Raw genomic sequence first — 22,525 nt, 5'->3', positions numbered from 1 at the left:
AATTATTTGTAACACTTAATAAGAACCTATCTTTATTTACTATTATATATATTTGTTCTGAATACTGTTTTAAAAATCATCATTATCTTATCTTTACCTATGGGAACATTTGCACTTGAATATGTTTTAGCCAGATTACATTCATATCTTTTTGAAAGGACTAACCTTTATCATAGTGAGACAGAGAAGGCATGTTTTCATGCATTGTGTATTCCTTTTAAGCTTTCACCAATATCCATCAATAACTAATTAAAAATCTCTTGAGCTGCTCAAAAAAATCATATTAAGTTCTATATCTTGACTGAATTTCTGTTCATGTACAAAATATTGAAGACTTAATGTACTTGCAAAAATTTAATGACTAACCTATAAACCAACTTGCACAAATTCTCCTTTCCCCTGTTTTGGTGGGAGGGGGACTTTTTTGTTTGTTTGGTTGGTTGGTTGGCGTTTTTTGTTATCATTTATTAAAAATTAGTTAGCTGTCTAAAAGGAAGAGAGTTAATATCTTTCTCTGTTTTTCAAGCCAGTGAAGCCATGTAGAAGTCTTGGACTATTGGTAGCATCTTTCAAACACCCAGACTATCATAATTACCAGGATCAGTCATAGTAAAGTATTTAAAACAGTATTTAAAACATGTATATAAAAAATTTTATTATAGACACGGTTTTAGGGTTTTTTTTATCTTGACAAAACTCTCCTTCCAGATATTTCTGTTTAAGTACAACTATAGATGTAGACATATATATGAATATTCTTGTGTGTGGAAAGAGAAAGAGAGGAACTATTAAATAGTTATGGAGTAAAACAGTCATAAGAAATTCTAATAATATGACTCATTTCAAATCAGAAAATACAAAGTCTGTTCAGGCCATCATTTATAGATAGTGTTTTGTAGAAAAGGAGTTGCTATCAATCCACTACACCTGTCACACCAAGAAAATTTTATTCTACCTTTTTTCAAAGATTCCAAGTTCCAATATGCATGTCAGAACTAAAAAAAAAACCAAATCATTGATGAACCATTTGCTCTTGTACTACAAACCTATGAGGAGCTCCAGCAGCTCTGGATAAATATTATGTAGGTATATACTGCTTTAGCATTGTTGTTTCTCATTTTTTTAATTGATTTTTGCCTGCTCATTGGTTGTTTTCCTACTTTATTTCCTTTACATTAATCAGTCCTTTTATCCTTCATTTGCAACAGAAACAACTAGTTCTTTATGACCATGATGAAAGCCTATCTCCTAATGTTTACACCTAGAAGTACACCCAGAGGAATTTGAGTTTTTAAGCTAAATTGCTAAATTACTAAGTATGTAGAAGTTTAGGCACCACCAAGTGATCTCTTTGCAGCATTCAGTAAAAAGAAAAACATGATCTGCTAAAGCAAATGATGGAAAGTGAGTGGCGTTAATTTTTTTTTTTAATATAGATGTTCACAAGTGGTAAATCAAGTCTGCATCCCTATCTACCACATGGAGAGAGCCTAGGTCTAGAGACTGAGAGCTAGAAAGTGGTTTGTGCTTCATGTCAGTCAGACTGGCTGCATCCACACTGCACGTCATGGCCCTGAGTGATAACCCCTGTGACTTTATGATGAAATTACTGCTTTGTATGTAATTTTCTGAAATTTCCAAGGTAATGTGTGGCTTAGCAGAAGAGCACTAGTGGCATATTGCATATGACACAAAATGAGAGCACACTTTGCATGCTCTGAGATGGAGGATGAAGATTCTTGTGGCTATTTTAAGGCACAGGCCTGCTGAGAGATAGACAGGGGATTTTATGAGAAAGCAGTACTTGCTGCAGTCTCTTAGTCGTCATCTGTCACTTGCTGTAGCCAGTCTCTGGTTATCACCCAGGCAGGTGATACCTGGCTGCATCTGTGCTTTTCAGGCTGTTCAGATTAATCTGGAATGAGCCAGATAACAAAAGTAACATTTTCTTTTTTGTAGTGTTTTTGACAGAAGATGATGAAAACCACAGTAGTGCTCACTGACTTCAGGCTTTGTGACTAATAAATACATGTGACTTGTTCTGAAAAATTAATAAAGAAAACAGTGGAGAGTTGAAATAATTGTCCTTCCTGTAAGGATATCAAAAGTAATTTTGAGTGCTTTGTAAAAGCTACAGCCCAAGTACAAGACATTGCACATAATGGCCAAGCTTTCAGATGCAGACCTGACACTTCTAGAGGTTGCAGGAGTCCTTGTTCACCTTTTTGAAATTTGAACTGGTTGGCCTGGGCTTTGATTTAGGCATATATTCATGGGTTTTAGAACAGGAATCACTACCCACCCAATACCTCTCACGTCAAGCAAATTTCAGATCATATGTTGCTACACGAGGTGGTTGCAGCAATTGCCTGTGGCACCACAGGAATGCACCATTCCAGAGCTGCACTGCGTTTCCAAGATAACCTAGGAACGGGGGAACAGCGTTGACATCAGCAAGGATCCAAGGGTCCCAACCAATCTAACAGTGTAGGCCTCTTATGACAGTATCTACAGTACACTCCAGTTCTATTGGTATGTGTATTACAGCAACCAAGTCAGAATCACAGGACCATTTAGGTTGGAAAAGACTTTTAAGATCATCAAGTCTAACCATTAATCCAGCACTAAAACATCTACATGTCTTTTAAATAGCTCCAGGGATGATGACTCAACCACTGCCCTGGGCAGCCTGTTCCAATGCTTGAAGATCCTCTCAGTGAGGAAATTTTTTCTAATATTCTATCTAAACCTCCACTGCTCCAGAGCTCCTCCCAGGCCCTTCGAATGAAAGCCAAAGGTAGATTTATGACTCTTGAGACTGAGTCTGATACTCTCAAACAATCCAACACTATTGGTCATAATGATTTTGGGTTTTTTTTCCACTTTTCTGATGTCTTTTTCTGTTAGCAAACTAATATCTATTACTAAACTGTATTGCGAAAAAAGGCTTATTTCAGTAATTTCTCTATGGTTTACTTTGCATGTTTGCTTTGTTTTTTTTTTTTTTTGAAAGTGTTACTGCTCCCAGAAACAGTGTCATATCTAAGGATAGGATCCATCTTTTACTCAAGGACCCAACTTCCTTTTGTTTGTCAATGCCAAAGTGAAAGATTATATTCAAAATAATTCAGTTTTATATGTCTCTGTACTCAAACATTCATGAGGCAGAAGCCTGTTCTTGTTTATGTGAGAACTTCAGCTGATGTACAGTGAATTTGGAGGCTTTGCTAATACTGACTTGATTAACACGCAAATAACTTTTGATGTCTCTGCTCAAATTACCATTCCTATCACCTTATCCCTCAAGATAACTGTTTCTCCTGGCTAAACATCAAAACTTGATGTCAGTATTTTCCAAGATCTTAAATTTGAAAAGACATAGCCCATATTTACCAATAAGTTCTCAATTTCTAAAGTGAATCCCTAGCAGATGAAGCTCCATCTGGTATAGTTATTAACCACATTTTGCTGCTCTATAATCACATTGAAATTCCCCTACTCCACAGAAAGGATTGCATTTCTTCATTGATACACCTCCACCATACAGGATTGGGTGATGCCAGTAATACTTTGTTTTCTGTCCCTTTCCTTCTGGCTCTTTCTTTCCCTTTGGAAATACTCAAATGCGAGGAAAACAAATATTGACAAGTCCATATTTTCTTGAAGAGAAACATTTTGAATTTAATTTCACTTTTCCATCTCTTTCTTTCTCTTGAAAAAGAAGGAATCTGAAAACAAAATGCCTGTCAGGCTCTCAGCAGCTCAGGCTTTTTGCAGCCACTACATCTCATTTCTCCTTCTCATCTACCTCCAGCACAGCAACCACTGCACTTTCTGGACAGAAACTAATACAGCCTGCAAGCGTACTTTACTTTCATGGGTACCATCTCCCCTCTGATGCTGCAGCTCCTCCTGCTGACTGCCTCCTCATTTCTCTCCCAAAGCTGCATTATATATATATATATATATATTTATATATATATATATATGCGCTATATATAATGTATCTGCTCTGCCAGATACAACGGCAGCTGGACCTTAGAATTCAAACCTGATGGATGGTGCCTTTAACGATTGACCATTACAGCCAATATAGTTGTTTTCATCATGAGAAATAGAATTCATCAATCTGTATTTGTTAACACTATACGATAGAAACAAGAATAGCTATAGTCATTTTTTATAGGTTATTTCAGTTTATTGGTAAAATGTGGAGCATATTTTTATATTTAGTGACTCTTGCTAGCCTTTTTTTTAATAACCTAAACCATATTACTAATTTCTCTGATTTTTGTACTGTTTTTGTATGCACTTTCTCCTTTAAACTTAACGCTTCTGATCCATATCTTTTTAACAGAGTAATATTTCATTTGGAAACATTCAGCTCCTTCTTCCCAAGGCTTTCAGGTCAATTAGATCAATATGAGTGGTCGTGATTATAAACTATGTATAAAGGATATTCCTTTTTACACCCCTGTGTCTGTAGCATTGTATCCAAGCTAACATTAATGTATCCAAGCTAACATTAAATTATTTATTCTAGTTTCAGTGATTTTTAAGGTGACTACACATTTGTTGTTTGAGTGCTTATTGAGCTTTTAGTGCAAAGTTATTGTCCTGGGTTTGGCTGGAAGAGAGTTAATTTTCTTCTTAGTAGCTGGTAGAGTGCAGTGGTTTGGATTCAGTATGAGAATAATGTTGATAACACACTGATCTTTTAGTTGTTGTTGAGCAGCACTTACACTAAGTCAAGGAGTTTTCAGTGTCTCATTCTCTGCCAGTGAGGATCTGCACAAGAAGCCAACAAGGAGCATTGCCATGTCAGCTGACTTGAACTGAAGAAAGGAATATTCTATTCTACAGAATGTCATGCTCAGTATATAAACCGGGAAGATTAGGCCAGGAGGGGCCAATAACTCCTATGGAATGTCTGGACTTTGGTCAAGGGATGGTGAGCAGTTGTATTGTGCACCACTTGTCTGTCTTGGGTTCTGTTTCTTTCTCCTTTTCATTGCTACTAGTATTATTAGTATTAGTATTTATTTAATTTTACTAAATATTAGTAAATTTAACTTTAGTTCAACTGTTTAGCCATTCTTATCACAATCTACAGTTTTTTATCTTTTTCTGATTCTTCTCTCCATCCCACCAGGGAGCAGAGGGAGTAAGCAAACAGATGCACGGTACTTAGTTGTTGTTGGGGGTTCAACCATGACAGTTATCACAGATATGTCTAAATTACCCTTCCATCGTAATCATCCCACAGCTGTAACTGTAGCAGTGATTTAAACATGAATGAAAATGATGAAGCTAGATATACACTGCTGATTACCCATAAATGCATATATTACCATAGCAAGATAAAATAACATTCCCTACAAAGAGAATATGGAGGTTTAGATTTGAAAATTATATTCTCCCAGCATTTGGCTCAATTTAAAATGTAGGTACATCATGGAAAGAGGAAGTATTTTTATATATATATATATAGTCTCAGTCACTGTGTTCAGTGGGGTGTGGTCCAGTGATGGAATCTGACAACACTTTATAAAATGAAATTTTATTGAAGCAGTAGTGAAGATGAGCAACAAGTCACTCACATGGCAATTCACCCGCAACAAGTAATATGAGAGGGGTTTACTTTCTTTCCATTTGTTTGGTGACTAATGTACTCTTCCTGAAATGTACTTCAGGTTATACAAGCCATGGTGCTATACAAATCTGTTAAAACTATTCTATACATGTTTTAACAAGTCCAAGAAGTTTGAATGTCCCTTTATTATTTATTACTGAATAATAAAGAGGAATATATGGTGGATTTCTTTCTTTGTGTATAGAGCAATATCTTGAACTTTGGTCTATTAGATGAGTTGAATTCAACATTTGTCAAAAGCATCCATCAAAAAATACAGTCTTTAATATGCAGTTTCAGAACAGAATCCCAGTGCAAGACAGAAATATAAGATTTTTCAGACTGTGCTGGTTTTGGCTGGGGTAGAATTAATTCTCTATATAGTGGCTAATATAGGTCTGTGTTTTGGATTTGTGCTAAACACAGGGTTGATAATATAGAGATGTTTTGTTATTGCTGAGCAGGGCTAACACAGAGCCAAGACCTTTTCTGCCTTTTGTACTGGAATGCTGGTGAGGAGACTGGGGGTGCATGGCTGAGAGAAGTCACAGCCAGGACAGCTGAGCCAAACTGGCCAAAGGAATATTCCATACTATATGACATCATGCACAATCTATAGAGCTGGGGAAAGGAGGAAGAAGGAGGGGGGGGGGGCATTTGGAGTGATGGAGTTTGTCTTCCCAAATCACCATTATGCATGATGGGGCCCTGCTCTCCTGGGGATGGCTGAACACCTACCCGCCCATGGGAAGCAGTGAATTAATTCCTTTTTTTGCTTAGTTCACGTGAGTGACTTTTGCTTTTCCTATTAAGCTGTCTTTATCTCAACCCACAAGTTTTCTGGTTTTTACCCTTCTGATTCTCTCCCTGATCCCACTGGTGGGGGAGTGGGCGAGCAGCTGAGTGGTACTTGGTTGACGGCTGGGGTTAAATCACAGCACAGACATCCACAAATGCATGCACATATGCTGTAACTTGTATGATTCACACAGGACTTACTCCCCCTAGATTTAATTTGCAATAACTTTGGATGTGAGTACATTTCAGCATTACAATCCTCAGAGGAATGTAAGCTCATCCCATGGAAGAAATTAAAAGAAATTTCAAGTTTCAAATTCAAAATTCAAATTTCAGTCTATTCAAAACATGTCAAAGATGCATGCCATCTAAATTAGCTACTTCTAGCAATGCAAACTAACATCTCGTTTGCTAGCCTTGCTGCACTCATTCCTATGTTCAAAGGGCTCTATTTTTAATTTTTTTTTAAGAGGAGTGTGAATGCCAAAATATTCTCTTTGTGGGCAAGTAAACACTCTCAGTTCATCAGTATTTGAATGATGATCAAACCATTCTTAGCATCTCTGAGAAAATCCCTTCTCCCTAATGACCCCTTTTACTGAAATGAAGCTTTAAATCACATACCTCAAGTGAAAATGTGGAACAAAGATTTAAATGAAAAACCTAAACACAAAATGTCCTCTTTTTCCCATTTGCCATTCTTTTCCCTTACTTCCATCTTTTTTATGGAGGGTTTGTTTCTTGTTTGCTTTTCTTTTTTTTTCTCTTGAAAAAACAGTGTGTGCTGCTTGAGAGAAGCTGATAAATCATAGAAGCTTTTCCATCTGGAAAGATTTTACTGTTCCAAATCTCCAGACTCACATTGGTCTTAATTTCCCAGTATATTAAAGCCGTAAAGCCATTTCAACAGACACTGTAGGATTAGTTCAGTAAAGGGGGATTCTCTGATGCTGGAGAGTTGTCACAGTAATATATTTGCATCCCCATATCCTTCTGGCATAGCAGAGGTACACAAGGAATAATTTGTGATTCTGGCTTCCCTGTTTTTCACTAGTTTGTGACTGCTAAAATGCATTTTTTACTCATTGGTTTAGGACACAAACTGTAAATGCACATGAGCCATTCTATCTTACTATAGAATCATAGAATATTCTGAGTTGGAAGTGACTCATCAGTATCATCAAGTACAACTCCCAGACATGCCAAGAACCTCACCACGTGCCTGAGAGCATTGTCCAAATGCTTCTTTATCTCAGATAGCCTTGGTGCTGTGACTACTTCCCTGAGCATTCCAGGGCTCAGCCACCCTGTGGGTGGAAAACCTTTTCCTGATATCCGACCTAGACTGACTCCTGATCTCCCGGCTCAGCTTCATGCTATAAACAGAAATACTTGTGTAACCATAAAAATCATTCAAAAAAGTACCACCACCGTCTTTCCTCCTCCCCTCCTTTACATTACTGTAACTCTTCTTTGGATATACTCTGCAATTAAGTAAAACAAAGATGGAATGGGATGACAGATATGTCCTCACTATGGCCTGAGTTTTTTCAAATCATGAACAAAAAGAAAGGTGAAAGGTTTGGAGTTCCTGAACTTTGGCTAGTACTATGATCTAAAGTAATGTTTTCCTGTTCTACAATTCCACTGCTGAAAGTATTTCTATAAAGTTTTTGATGAAACTGAAACTAAATCATTGCAGGCACAGTCAACAACTTTTTTCCAATCATTTGTAAATCCGTTGTAAATCCATCTATTTTTTTCTCCTATGAAGGCATAGGTGGGGAATCTTTCTTATGAAAATTTGTTGGGAGGAAATAATCTGTAAAATAATTATTTAGATAGAGAATATTATCTATCATATATTAAAACAGTCAGCTCTTTAAAGACATCTTTTAATGGAAATCTGTTGGAGAGTTACTTACTGAGCATTAAAAGTCAAAATGAGCTTTCACTCTATTGTCATTACCCTGGTATATATTATTATTTCTTGAAAGATTTTTGGACTTTCTATATGTTCATTTATTAAAAGTTACTTCTTTCGAGAAAAAAAAATAATAGGAAAACATCCTAGCAAGTTTCTATGTATGTATCTATAGCTCCCTATCAATCAATCTATCTACCTACCTATCTTAATCTACCTACATACCTACCTATCTCAGACAAGACCAATTATGTGGACATGGAATCAGAGATTTTACTGTCTTAGCAATTTAAAGTGTTTTCCAAGTTATACCAAACAATGTTGCAGCTTCCCTCTTGTAACAGTGTCTGTGCTGTACTGTTAAAGCACAGCAGATAAACTTCCAAGTTAACAAGTGTTTCAAGCAGGTTTATGTACGTGTAAACATAAGAGGGTGAAAGAAAGAGCAATAGAAGACCCAACCCTGCAATTACAGCTCTGATAGCAGATTCAAAGGCCTTGTCTAAGCCCATTACCTCTAAAATCCTAGAAAGCAATGAAATTCCAGCAGAGCACTACACAGAAGTGGAACCTGCCCATGCAGAACCAATCGCAGGAGAAAGGCCATATATATGTTTTCAAGGAAGTATGCCTGGCAGTTTGCTCACCGAGTTAGTTTCTCAGTTAAAAGAGGTAGCTGCTTTCCAATTTTCTTTTGTATTACATTCTTCCAGTATGGGAAGCTGTTGATCTGAAAAACATGAATATCACTGGGCTTCTTCAAAAAAGAGGTTGACTGTCTTTGTTTTTGCTTTGTGTCTGAGGGATAATGACATGGTAAAATGTGGAGTTTGCAGTTAATAGACTTGACAACACCACCTTCAAACTGTTTAGAAAAATAAGCATCAGTTAGAACTGACCAGATTTCATTCAGTGATATTTATCTTATTACAGCAGATACTAATGAGCACAGAAATGTAGTGCAACAAAAAGCTCAGCTTAATATTTTGCTGAGATTGTGGATATTATGCATTACAGTTTACTTCACAAATTCCAAAAATATACATAACTTTATTCTGCAGTTCGAAGAGCAAAATGATACATAAATACATTATATATATATATATATATAAAATAAGTGTGAGTACTTTTGTTTCAGCAAATTGTTGTTAATATAACACCTTTGAATTTATTTTCAGAGATCTGCTCCAGAGATCCAACCCAAATCAGGGGTACTTGTTGCCTTCTAAATAAATTGCAAGTCATTTCCAATTTATTTGGCAGCTCTGAAAGAAGTCTCATCTCAGGAGACCAAGGGTGGAATAAACAATGAAGATTGAACTGAACATTCAACAAAAGAAACAATTCTTCCATATTTGACTTGAACACCAATTACTTTCCCACACATTCATTATTCTGGAATTGATTGCATTTCAGAGCCTAACTTTTTTTCTGTTTAGTAGGGAAACTGGTGCACTGAAGTTGTTTGTCATAGCCTTTGCATGAGACTACTTTCAGAGTCTCATATACCCATGTAGGTGAATCATGGCTAGACCATGGATTTCCAGACTGTTGACAGGCATTTGATTTAGTTCTTCATTATAAACAGTTCCCAATCTCCAAACAGCATTGACTGATATGAAGTTGCAGAGAGTGAGTCACTCAGAGCAGAACCAGAAAGCAAGGCACTGAGAGCAACCATGACAGGATTAAAGGCAGAAAAAGGATGAGCAAGAGGATAATGATCTTCTTTTTCCATTTGAAAGAGGTTTCCTGGGTAAACAGTCTTTAAATGTCATGCTGTTAAAAGCATTTTGTTGGAACATATGTGATCAAACACATTGTTTAGTTAGAAAAGGTGGTGCTGATTTAGCAATTTTTAGATTTTAAGTTTGATAAAAGTGGTTGATGAAGTAAAGAAATTTTCTGGTTAAATATAGAGAAAGAGAAAACGAAAAAAAAAAAAAACAAACAAGCAAGCAAGCAAGCAAACAAATGAACAAAACCAAATTAACAAACAGTACCCAAAAAATAACCAAACCCAAGAAAATGTAAAAATAGTGAAATTTTATCCCAAATAATAACTTAAAAATGACAAAATTCTACTGCATACAAGTGGAGTTTGAATACAAAATCAGAAAAATAATGTCCGTTTCAGAACATGTTCTTCTTATTTCATTTTACTTGATTTTTCAAACTTCCTGCTGCCATGCTAATAAATTTAAAAAGTGCAGGAACTTTACCTGCTGTTTATGCCCAGGCAAATACTTTTGGAGTTGTCCATGAAAACATAGTGAGGCAAGTCCTGAGGTTGCTGTTGGAGCAGTGTTTGGAAAGCAGTCGAGGTGGACTGACCAAGTCCTTTGTAAGGCTTCAGTGATAATGTCAGGATTTGTTGACAGTCAGTGTGGATTCTTTGGACTTCCCTTGAAAAAGAAATATTGTCCTTTTGTTGCAGACACTCCCAAAACTATGTTTGTTTTTTTTAACTGAAGGAGCTAGTATAACAAATACGATTGGACTGCCTTTCTCTGAAAGCTGTTCTTGTATGTCAGTATATCCAACTATCTTTTTTTCTGGACTATGACAAGGACAATGATACACACAGCTTGCCTTTCTGATGATTGCATATTCACCTTCCACAAACACAAATTGCTTACTTTTTTTTTTAATGAAAATTCCGTTGGGTTGGCTCACTGCTGCAAGATTATTTTCTTAGAAAAACCTTGTTAGTTTTTACCCTCTCAGCAATGCTGAGTAGTTGATACTATATCAAATTGACAGTGCTTAGAGGGACTTAAAAATTTTGTGAGTTAAGAGAATTTTGTAAAGGCCAGCATAATGATTAACGGCTCTCTCAACCTTATCTGTCGTCTGTGGTGTTTCTTCTCGACATAATGCTTTGATGCCAAGGGTAGTCTTCTAACAAGCAGGAGTTCAAATTCATTGTTATGAATATCTATCCTTCTCGTGAACCCAGTTGCTCACAGTCAAGCATCAACTATGGAGGGCAACAGGTTTTAGACACCCTTCTTTTCAGTAGAGAAGATATGGAAAAATAAGTGGCAACGTAGTAGGTAGTACTCATTTCATCACAATACTGAAGAGTTTTGAAGTAACAAATTTCAGGAAAATTGGAACATTCATATCGTCCCAATTTAAATGGACAATTACATGTATAAAGATTAGAGCATTGGCACAAACTGATTTAAATATACCAAATATTTGATGCCTCATATGTGCGAGGTAAAATTTGAAAAAAAAAAACCAGATGAAACATGTTATAAACTAGTCCATATACCTCATATCCTCTAGAAAAAAGCAGCTTGGGAGAAAAAAAAACAAACAAAAAACCAAACAAAAACCCAACAATCAGACTCTGGGCAATTTTTTCTGAAGCATGCTTCATTAGCAGCATTTTCTTTATATAATTTTGTTCATAATATGAATCTTAAATAAAGTCAAAAAAGACTGGGTTTCTGTCCTGTTGTACGATACAAACTGGTTTTGGGGTTTTATTTTGCTTTTGCCTACAAGTGCCTTTTGGAATGGCTTTGACAGACTCTGTTTGGCTGTCATAGAGGAATGGGCAGAATTTTAAATACTGTAAATGAAATATGTTTAAAATCTGAGGGAGAGGAAAAACATGAATTTATATAATGCAGCTTTTCACTGTGCCAATCCATTAAAACATTAGATATAATCAATTTTTTTTCTGTCTGCTGCAGCTTTTAACCATGTTTACCTGTTTCCAAGGGAACATATTCAATAATACCATAGGGGAAAAATAAAAGAAAAGTGCTAATAGTAAGAATAAACCAATACTGAAATCAGTAGCCAACAAGTTAGCATAAAGATGTTTCTATTTTAAATGAGTACTGCATCCCTTTGCAATAACTGGGAAATGTAGACTGTTTAGTGATAAAATAAAGGAAGAGGCAAAGGGAAAAACAAGAGAAGAAACAGGATCTTGCTATATTTACTAAGTCTTGAAAGGAACTCCTATCAAAAATCACCTTCTGTGTAAAACAGTACAAAAGGCTGATTTCAACCAATCACTCTCAATGTCAGAACTGATGATTATTTTTCCTTTTCCTACGCAACTACACTCATCAATTTATGTTAGTTGTGATTATGTGCATTGTAGGATCACCCTGGGGTATGTTTCAATAGTATATATATTTGTCATGTGTTTTTCACCTTACCTGTTTTTTCCAGCAAGATTTATACGAGTTTTTTCACCTCAGAAACCCTTCTGTGTATGCCTTGAATGGCTTCTGGCATCATGTATAGCTTTTTTCTTTTTAGGGAGAGGAAAAAGGGAAGGTATAATATATGTTCTCAAACACTGCTAAAATATAGAACTTAATATGAAGTAAACAGTTGAGATTAACATTAATTTAAATTCTATTTGGGAAGGACATCATGTAAATCCCCAGCATTTTGTGCAGTGGACCAGAGCAGTTTAACACAGTTCAGCCAGTGTTTCCCAAACAGGAAAAAATGTAAAGCTACTGGGGGTAGGGTTAAAGTAGAATGTGTACTCCTTGTATTTCTAGGTCTATGTTTGTAGATTAAAAGTCAATAAAAAAAGGGGGCTTATTTTAGTTCTTCAAAGGCTAGATTTTTCTCACTGATTTTCTGAGAAAAGTAGCTGTGATGTGCAGTTATTTTACAAAGCTGTTAGAAAACATTTTAGAAAACCAGTATAGGAAGACTGTTTTGAAAGATGACTGCTTGGCTGTTATTAACTGTAATAAACAGTACTTAAACAAAAATTTTACGGTTCTCAAGGTTCAGCATGACCTAACTGAGGATGCTTTCAAGGGCTAAGTAAAATTCCTAGGGGTGGTGGTGGTGGAACAATTGTTCCCTTTCTATCTTAGTCTTATTTTTCTCTGCCTTCCAAGAAGGAATAATATATTAAAAACAAAAAAGGGGAAAAAAAAAAGAAAGAAAAAAATATATATACAGGAATAGATGCATAAATATAAATGTTTATAAGCACCTTTGCTTTGGGAAAATTCACTTGCATGACATATCTTTCTCAAAGAATCACTGTCACGTCCTCTGCAGTGTCAAATCTGTTGACAGCAAATATCATCATGACTGTAATTTGTGAGTCATTCTGCCAGCTCCTGTCTAGTAAAAGCAAACTGTCCTTGAACGCTGAATATTTTTCTCCCACAAAGTGGCCAATGACTCTCCCCTCAACATAGGATCCTCAGGATGTGAAGAAATGAAGCCTTTTTTTTCTATGACAAGATAAATTATTCTCGTCATCCACAGCAATCTTCATATAATTCAATATACCAATCAGGTTTGATTTGACTATTTTACAACCCAAATGTGACTGGTTTTCCTACAGTTGTACTGATTCAATGCAGCATTGACTGCTATTCTGTTGCAGAAAAATAATATTAAGCTGAATTAAAATACAGGGCAGTCAAAATAGTTTTCTTGGTTTCAAATGAAGGTAACATCCTGTTGAACGTAAGATTTTACTGGCTGCACTTGGAGGTCCTAAAGGAATGTCTTACCTTCCACAAAGTGGTAGTACATGACAAAACACAAAACAAATATATATCTAATTATTACTTCATGTTTCGATTTCTATGTTTGCTACTGTGCATTTTTGGAATGGTACATTGGGAAAAAAATACAGCTCAAAATCGTTTTCACTATACATGCATACAAAGTTTCATCTATCTTCAAGCTGAACCCACCTTCGGGACAAAGAGTGCCAATCTACCTGAAAGTATAACATTGGTGAATTCTATAAAGTTTCCCAATTCTGTCATGTAAATGTCAATAAAGATAAGGCTGATCATAGGGGCCACACGCCATCTGCCTCTGCTGCTCTGTAAAACAGAACCAAGTATATTCTAAATATAAATATAATATAACCGATGGTTTCTATAATTTTGACATCTACTCTCATGGTTAAATCATGTAAAAAAAAAAAGACCAAGCACATGTTAAATCCTTTAAATTACTGAATTAGATGCTTGTTTATTTATTGTTTTTTAAAATTTGGTCTGTAATGGCTCTGTTTTTCATGATTTTTTTTTTTTTGGGTTCTAACTTGAGCCTCTAAATCTGATTCAAACAGAAATGCCACTATGTGTGGAACCCAATTTTAAAAGGTTAAGAGCTGTTTGCGCATTGGTAGTTTTAGAAATACACCCAGTCTTAGCCAATGTAACAGCTGTTTTTCAAGGATCAGTGACTATGAATCTGTGCTGAATATTTCCTGACATTGTACAATAACAGCAGTGCAAAAGAATAACAGAAAAAAAGAATATGCTAATCCAAGGTCAAAAAGGTACCATCTATCTAGCGATTATTCTAGGAATTTTTCTTTGACTAAAGTAGTGAGAAAATTTAAGTCCTGTCATTAAAGCCCAGACAACAAAGGAGGTTACCCAGATGTCCCTTCTCTACCTTTTCTTATGACCAAGAAATGCTGCTCTGGTGATATCCATTGGAGAGAAAGGCAAATAAACTGAAAGAGACCAATGGGGAGGGATAAAATATTTCTTTCCATGTGTTCTTTTAATTACATTTTGGGGCACTTCTGTTGTAAAAGAAAGAATATCAGAAAGTATTAAAAGTGTGAAAGTCTGGGCAGGTATTTATATGCCTTCCTAATAGAAAGCAATAGCTTCTGAGGAATAGAAATATGAGAGTCTCGAGCAGAAAGAAAACAGATTAGAAACTTTTTTTAGAGATCTTATTGAACTCTGAAGAGGGATTGGCATTTAGTTCTCTTTGAGTTACAAGACAGTCCAATCTGCTAAGATTTTCCTGTTTCCAAGAAACTGTGCTAATCATAAATTATACATTTATTGTAACCTAAGGAAAAGCACAAGAAAGATGGTCAGGAATATTGCAGGAGTTAGCCACAGCTGCTGGTGGAAATGCATCAAGTACTGAACAGCCAGACAAGGTGAGCACAAATAGGGGACATGGGAGGTCTGGTGCAGGGAGCAGAGGAAAGGCAGACAAGGGGAAGCAGCTCCTGTCTCAGCAGTGCTGTCAGTCTGGATCAGGCTTTGTGGCCTTGAAAGGCTGCATGGTCCCTGGCTAAGGGGAGTATCACTGCAAGGTGAGGAAGCAGGCAGTTTTCCAGCAGTTACTTCACTAGTGCAGAGAGTCTTGAGGGAATTGTTCGTACTGATGGGAACAGCTAATTGGTAAAGTTTTCTGGTTTTTTCACTTTAAATAAAATGTGGTTGCATCAATTAGTTGGTATTTGTGCATGGAAAAAAAATTAGTTCACTAAACAGTATTTAACATTTAGTTTATTTTTCCCTAACTTTCTAGGTTTATGTGTGGAGCAGTGTTTTATTAGCTACCTGTTAAATCCAAATACACACCTTGTTTCTGTGGGATCACAAAAAAATTGTAATCACTTATATTTGAACAAAATATTTAAAGAATTAATAATGGTCAAGTGCAAGAACTTGCATCATTGATAGAATTTGGATCATCTTTACAGATGAGAAACAATGCAAGTGAAACTCCATTTAAGGTGTTTGTCATATTTTTAGATGAGAATCTATGGGCTTAGAAAGACCAAAAAGTGATGTTACAGGGAGGATTTGTCCAATTATTGAATGAAATGTCCTTCTCTAGCCAATTGAGAGAGGTGAACAGTGGTAGAGCATGTTTTGTCTCACCTTACTGAAGATTCTTAAAGCAAATAATAGGAAACATTTACTAAGACAATATAATTGTGTCTTTGACTGTAAAGTAAATTCAGATTAATTCGCTTAGAAGTATATATCTGTATATTAAACATCTAATACTGTGTGAAATGAATCCTGCTTAAATGCTCAAAGGAAGACCTGTAAAGGAAAAATCCCATCATCCGTACATTTCAAACCTTCATTAAAGATGCAATACAGCTCTAGTTCAGCTACTGGAAGGAAATCATTAAACTGGGAAAAACTTTCTATATTTGTTGTTGTTGCTTTATATAAACATTCATATTGATACATGAAAATTATATATATACACTTAGTAGGTAGCACTTTTCATATGATTTATTAAATAAAAATTCAGACAACTCTATAAATTTCTGTCATTGAAGAATTTTCCAGACTAGTATTTCCAGGTAGTATGTCATCAGGTTTACCAGTTCTTCATGATAGTAAGCAACTTCCTAATTTACTTTTACTTATACTCTATATAGAGTGTGAAAGAATATTGGAACAAGAAAGTATATACTTTAAAGAAATCTAAGTAAAAATATTTGCAGAAAAAATATGGAAAATAAATGTTTCTGAGAGACTCCTACATGGGGAAAAGACAAAATGGCTTAAGCAGATATGTCACAAAATTTTTAATGCTAAACTTTGTTACAATTTGTCCTTGATAGGGTTTACATAGCCAAGTTTATCCATATAGGAAAAGATCACCAAAAATTTAACCAACTTGCATCAAAGAAAAGATCATACTTAACAAAGTCTCCCAAAATCTCGAAATAGTAGAAAATATTTCTTAATTAAACATCATTAAGTTTAAAAAAACTATTTGTATCAAATTTAATGTTACAATACATTAAGCCTACTACAGAAGATTAATCGAATGCTTTGGACACTTTAGGATACTTTAGCTGACAATGAAACAAGATGTTTTCAACTATTCAACCATGCAGACCATAAAACAAGAGATGTATTCAACTAATCAATCATGCAAGTAACTACACTAAGATGAAAATTCTCTTCCTGAAAAGTTGGAAGAAGATCTCATTTTGAAATTGAAAGGTATTTGGAATTCCTCCAGCAATGCAGCACACTGGAGTTATGAAAAGAATTAATAAGTTTTTTCAGATATTTGCTGTTTGGTATCCTAGGCATCCCAGAAGAGGCATATAGTCAATACAAAAAGCAGAGACAAGTAATATATGGCATGTGCTTCAACTGAAAATAACAAAATATATCTATCTGTACAGCTTTGACAGAATTTCATAAATATACACTCTTATGCTGTTATAAGCACACCAACAAAATATATTTGTTTCTCAGTTGAAGCTGAGCAGGATAAAGGAAACCATTGCAGAGCTCTTCTCATGGGATTTTGATATGGTAGGCAGTTTCGAAAAAGTGCAACTCAATTCACAAGACTGTGAAGAATGATAAAAACAGCTACTATTGGCTGTAGGCCAAAGCAATTAGCTAATATTGATAATTAGAAACTAAGGAATTAGTTAACAATGTTACTAGGAGCTTTGTAGGATTTTTTCTTCTGGAAACAGAAACAGATGCCAAAAGAGCCAGATATTGCTTGGATGCAATTCAGTTCATTCACAGGGAATATCGATACTGCCTTTTTTCCTAGCCAATAGATTTCATTCATAAATGTTTATTCCTCATGGTTAACTAAGCAGCCCTGACATTTTTGTTGGTGCCATAGAAGTGAAAAATTCAGATTTTGATTGTCTTATTTGATGACTAATTTATATTTTAATATGAATAAAGATGAGCATATTTTAATATGAATAAAGATGAGCACCATTATTTAGCCAGTGTTTGGGCTTATATCAATCTGGAAAAAATTGTGTCCTCCAAGACTACAATTCTTTCCCCCTTACCAAATTACTCTGCCCCATGGTATGTCAAGTAGATTTTGTTTATCCTGTAGTAGCTGAAAAAATGAGACCTGAAAAATTATGTACAATTTTCTTAGGAAGATTTCCTTGCATTATGTCATGACTTAATGTCTTTCAGCCTGACAGATATTTGAAGCAAAGCTTTCTTCAATTTCTTCTTTCATATAGAGCCACTTATTCCAGCCCCTTCTGAATCCTCAAATAGCATCCTGCCTCTTCCTGTCTTTGTTTTATATAAGGGTAGAGTAAGTGAAAATACTGTCTAGCATTTTAAAGCTCATCTGAGATTCTGAATCTCATATCTAGGATCAAAAATGAAAAGAGGTAATTGTTACAATAAGAGCTGCCTTCAGTAGCAAAGTGTGGTATGAACTGTATATTTCACTGTAAAATTATAATGAGTAAAAACAGTAAAGAGATCTAAATATAGGTCAATTATTAAACAAAACAGATTAACTGTTAGAAAGTGGTGACTTGGCAAACAGTTGGTTAAAACCCATCTTTAGTGTATAATTTTCATTTAAATTCTGGATCAACCATGCAGAACACCATTATAAAAGAAGAAACTTACTCAAACAACAGCTAAGAAAGGCTAAAGAGAACCTTTTTAATGCTTTGCAAAAAGGCACATTGTTAAATATTATCAATCAAAAAGTGAAGAAGTGGAAAAGGACAGCCTTAGTCAGGATCAAAGAGGAAAAAAAAGAAACAAAATTATTTTCACAGGTGTTCATCTGTAAATTCTTCCATCGTGGATCCTTTCCATGTCCTGGAGGTGTGGGTCCCTTCCACAGGGTGCAGTCCTTCAGAAATTAACTGCTCCAGTGTGGGTCTACCAAGGGGTCACAGGTTCTGGCAGAAAACCTACTCCACTGTGGGCTCCACTCTCCATAGGACCACATATCCTTCCAGGAACCTGCTTTAGCATGGACAGCACAGGGCTGCAGCCTCCCCTGGGTATCCACCAGCTCCATCATGGGATCCTTCACAGGCTGCAGGTGGGTCTCTGCTCTACCACGGACCTCCATGGGCTGCAGGAGTACAGCTGTCTCACCATAATTTGCACCACAGGCTGCAGGGGAATCACTGTTCTGATGCCTAAAGCACCTCCTCTCCCTCCTTCTTCACTGACCTTGGTGTCTGCATGGTTGTCTCTCTCACTCCTCTCTTCAGGATACTCTTGTGGAACATTTTTATCCCTTCTTAAATCTGTTATCCCTGAGGTGCTGTCACCATCACTGATATGCTCAGCCTTGGCCAGAGGCAGATCCATATTGGATCCAGCTGGCATCGGCTCTGTCAGACATGGGGGAATCTCAAAAAAAACTACTCCTGTAGCTCCTCCTTCCCTCTCCCCTCCACTCCCCCGGATAGGACATGAATAATACAGAACTGAAAGGGACTTGAGGTCACTAGTGCATTGTTTGCGTCTAGGAATGAACAACTATATCTATGTCATTTTTAACAGATGCTCAGAATGCAATTTCTGAAGACTCTTGTAGGATTTCTCAGTTTCCCCAGGCATCCTCATTGCTTCCATAATCTTACAATTGCTAAAGGTTCTCTGATATCTAAACTAAACCTTATTTAATGCAATCTAAGCATTTTATTATTTGTATTGTCTTCCATGGTTTCAGTGAACAGATAGACATTCTTTCTTTAAAAATTCTTTTATATGTTTGGAGATTTTGTTGCATATCTCTTCCAAATTTTCTCTATTTTAACCTAAATAGCTCAATTGTTTAAAATTTTTATTTTGTATTATTGTATATTATAAGCATCTAAATATTAGCATACACATAAAAGAAAAATAACAGATCTGTCTGTATCTGAGTAGAAGACAGATTATAGCACAAATTACATTAATAACAGTATCAATCTACAAATGTTTCAGACTTGGCATCTTTTCTGCAGAAATTACATACATTTCATGAAATTCAGTCTTAGTAATAACATGTCATACTTGGACATGTATCTAATGTTCAAGATGAATCAAATAAAGTTTGAGACCTATGAAATGGGGAGGAGAGAAAGAAAGAAGAAATTGGCAAATAAAAAGATTTGTGTTATCTGGCTATGACAGCCCCTCAAGAAGACTGAGGTAGTTAGCTAAAGCAAGAGCTGAAGTGGCAAAAACAGCTGTCATATAGTGCCTTAGACACTTAGAGAAATTTTATGCCTTTTAATTTTCTAGGTCAATGAAGGTCTTTTAATTTACAAGGTCTCAGTGAAGCAAGTAATGCCTACAAAGAGACAGGGAATAGAATGGTAGAATCATTTTGATTGTAAAAGACCTTTAAAATCAAGTTGCTTCACAACTCTTTTGGTAAGGAATTTTTTCCTAATACAAGTGGTCATCATTATTCATACACAAATGAATAAATTCCTTTAACCTCACTTTGCTGGTATTTCTTCTCTTCTCTTTAGTTCTACAAATAAATTTCATTTCACCTCCTAAATTTAGAGGGGACATTCCTACATCTGTCAAAGATTCCTCTGGGTGTGAAGACCATTCTTTGTCAATTTTCATCCTGCATAGAAACTGAGGCTTTATTAAACAAGGACTGAAGTTCCCTACTTTATTTCAGTGACAAAGAATCTAGTGAAGAGCTATAATTTTGACAGTACCTGATGCTTCTGAAGTTAAAGAAGATATTTGAAAAGTAACAAGGCACAAAAACGAAAGACAAGTGTAAAAAGTCAAGAAGTCACAAAAGTGATGGTACCAGATTTATTTTTTTCAAGAAAATGAATTTTATGAAAAAAACCTAAAAATTGAAATAAGAGTTTGATCTAAAAAATCACAGAGTATTTAGAAGACAAAAATAGATCCACTTTTGTAGCAAGAGAAATTGACATGAATTGCAGAGGGTTCTTATCAATATAAGCAGTACTTTCTGTGATTCTCCTTCACATGCCCTGACTATTCTGAGCTCTAACTTACTTCTGCCTGTACTCACTTCCTTGTGAGTAAAAACCTCTGGCAATCAGCTCCCTTTGTCTGCCACTTCTTTTTCTGCTTTCCTGAATGGTATACTATATCTTCTTGACTGAGTAGCTTCCTTTTCTTTTCTGGCAGAAAATGAGATATAAAAGGAGTTTTGCTGACTACAAATAGGAACCAGCAATCCGTCAACTTCTTCACTGCTACTCAAGGCAACAATGAAGGTTACAGGATCTTTAAAAACAAACTTTCTGATTTTGTGCCCAAGTGATAGAATTAGCATGCAGACCATGAGACCAGGAGTAACACACAACTTACTCCTCCTGCATCACAGTCTTTACGTGTTAGTTTACTCATTTTTATGTTAAAGCAGCTAAGTGAACCTACTCAGGTTCTCCTACCCTGTCAATACTTTCAAGCATTAAATAAGTTAACATATTGGCATGTGACAGAACAGAAAGTATGGGGATCTTTAGAAGGAGTTTTCAATGGAATATATTGGATTAGAACAAGGGAAAAATTCTGTAAGACCATCCTTCTGCATCAAATGTTGTTTGGTGTTCATTACCATGGTATCCATTTCACAGGACTAGGTAAGGTAGAGGGAAGGCAAGTTCTACTTGGGCATTGGTATGAGCAAGAAGGATCAGTGCTCATGCAAGAGAGGTTTCGAGACCTGGTGGTGAAGATGAGTTACGCACCTCATCTTTGAGGGGAGGCGAAAGAAAGGTTGCATCTTTACATGTAATCCAAGAGGCTGGTAGGATTTTATATTCATTGTCACCTAAGTTTCCAGTGATTTCTGGTCAGAGTTCAGGAATGTCACTCTCCAGGTATTTCCACTCACTTTGAAGAAGACTATTTATGACATTGAGACAGCACTGCATTCTTTATACTGACCTAGTTCATATATGGATAATGTAGTCCCTGTATTAAAGCTAAATTTGTTGGTGTAATTTCTTTTACCAGACCTTTGGGTTTTAAGCTCTCATGTTTACTGTGAGGTTCACTTATTTAACCACTTCTTCAATTAGTAATATATTAACATCATGATAGATTTTGTGGCTTGTGAAATCAATTTGCTTGATTTTGCTTTAGGCAGAGATCGATACTATGCTGTAATAGTATATGGATTCTCAAGAAAGCAAAAAAAATAGAAAAAACCAGTCAATACTGTTAACTGGTATTCTCTTTTATTAAAATTTAAGTGCAAAGAAAAACAAATACGATTTTTAATGTATGGTTTTATTGATAAGAAAAAAAAAGTCCTATCTTTTTGATGATGCATATCATTCTCAATGTCCCAGGATTACAGAGACACTATATCTACTAAGATATGAAATGCAATTGCTCTGAAATCTATAAACTATAAGAAACTATAATTTTCAAAATTTCAAGAGATGATTCAATGGTCACAAATGAAAGAGAGAAAATAGAAAAAACTATTTTTCTTCCTAAGAGATTAGGGATTTCCTTCTATTGAAGTCAAACAATATTATTGAAAATTGCTTACCTGGACCAACCTTTCAAAGTAAAAAAAAAGTCTTCAGATTTTTGGTACTGTTCACTTCCTGAAAAAATTCAACCCATTTCTTCTCAAGAATGTGTAATATGAAATATTGAATGCTGCTC

The 22,525-nt window shown here is 35.6% G+C and overlaps 1 long non-coding RNA gene across 1 annotated transcript in view; it reads right to left on the bottom strand.

Annotated features, from left to right (window-relative positions):
- LOC108504243 overlaps positions 1-2,418 on the bottom strand; it is an 8,866-nt gene extending 6,448 nt beyond the window's left edge. The window contains exon 1 of the long non-coding RNA XR_001877045.1: positions 2,303-2,418. This is a non-coding gene — a long non-coding RNA (uncharacterized LOC108504243). The remainder of the gene's footprint in view (positions 1-2,302) is intronic.
- Positions 2,419-22,525: the final 20,107 nt, after the last annotated feature.

Source organism: Lepidothrix coronata, unplaced genomic scaffold (assembly GCF_001604755.1).
Source record: "Lepidothrix coronata isolate B3197 unplaced genomic scaffold, Lepidothrix_coronata-1.0 Scaffold155, whole genome shotgun sequence".
Taxonomy (NCBI): Eukaryota; Metazoa; Chordata; class Aves; order Passeriformes; family Pipridae; genus Lepidothrix; species Lepidothrix coronata.
Note: the sequence above shows the minus strand (reverse complement) of the source record. Positions and strands in the feature narration are given on the sequence as shown.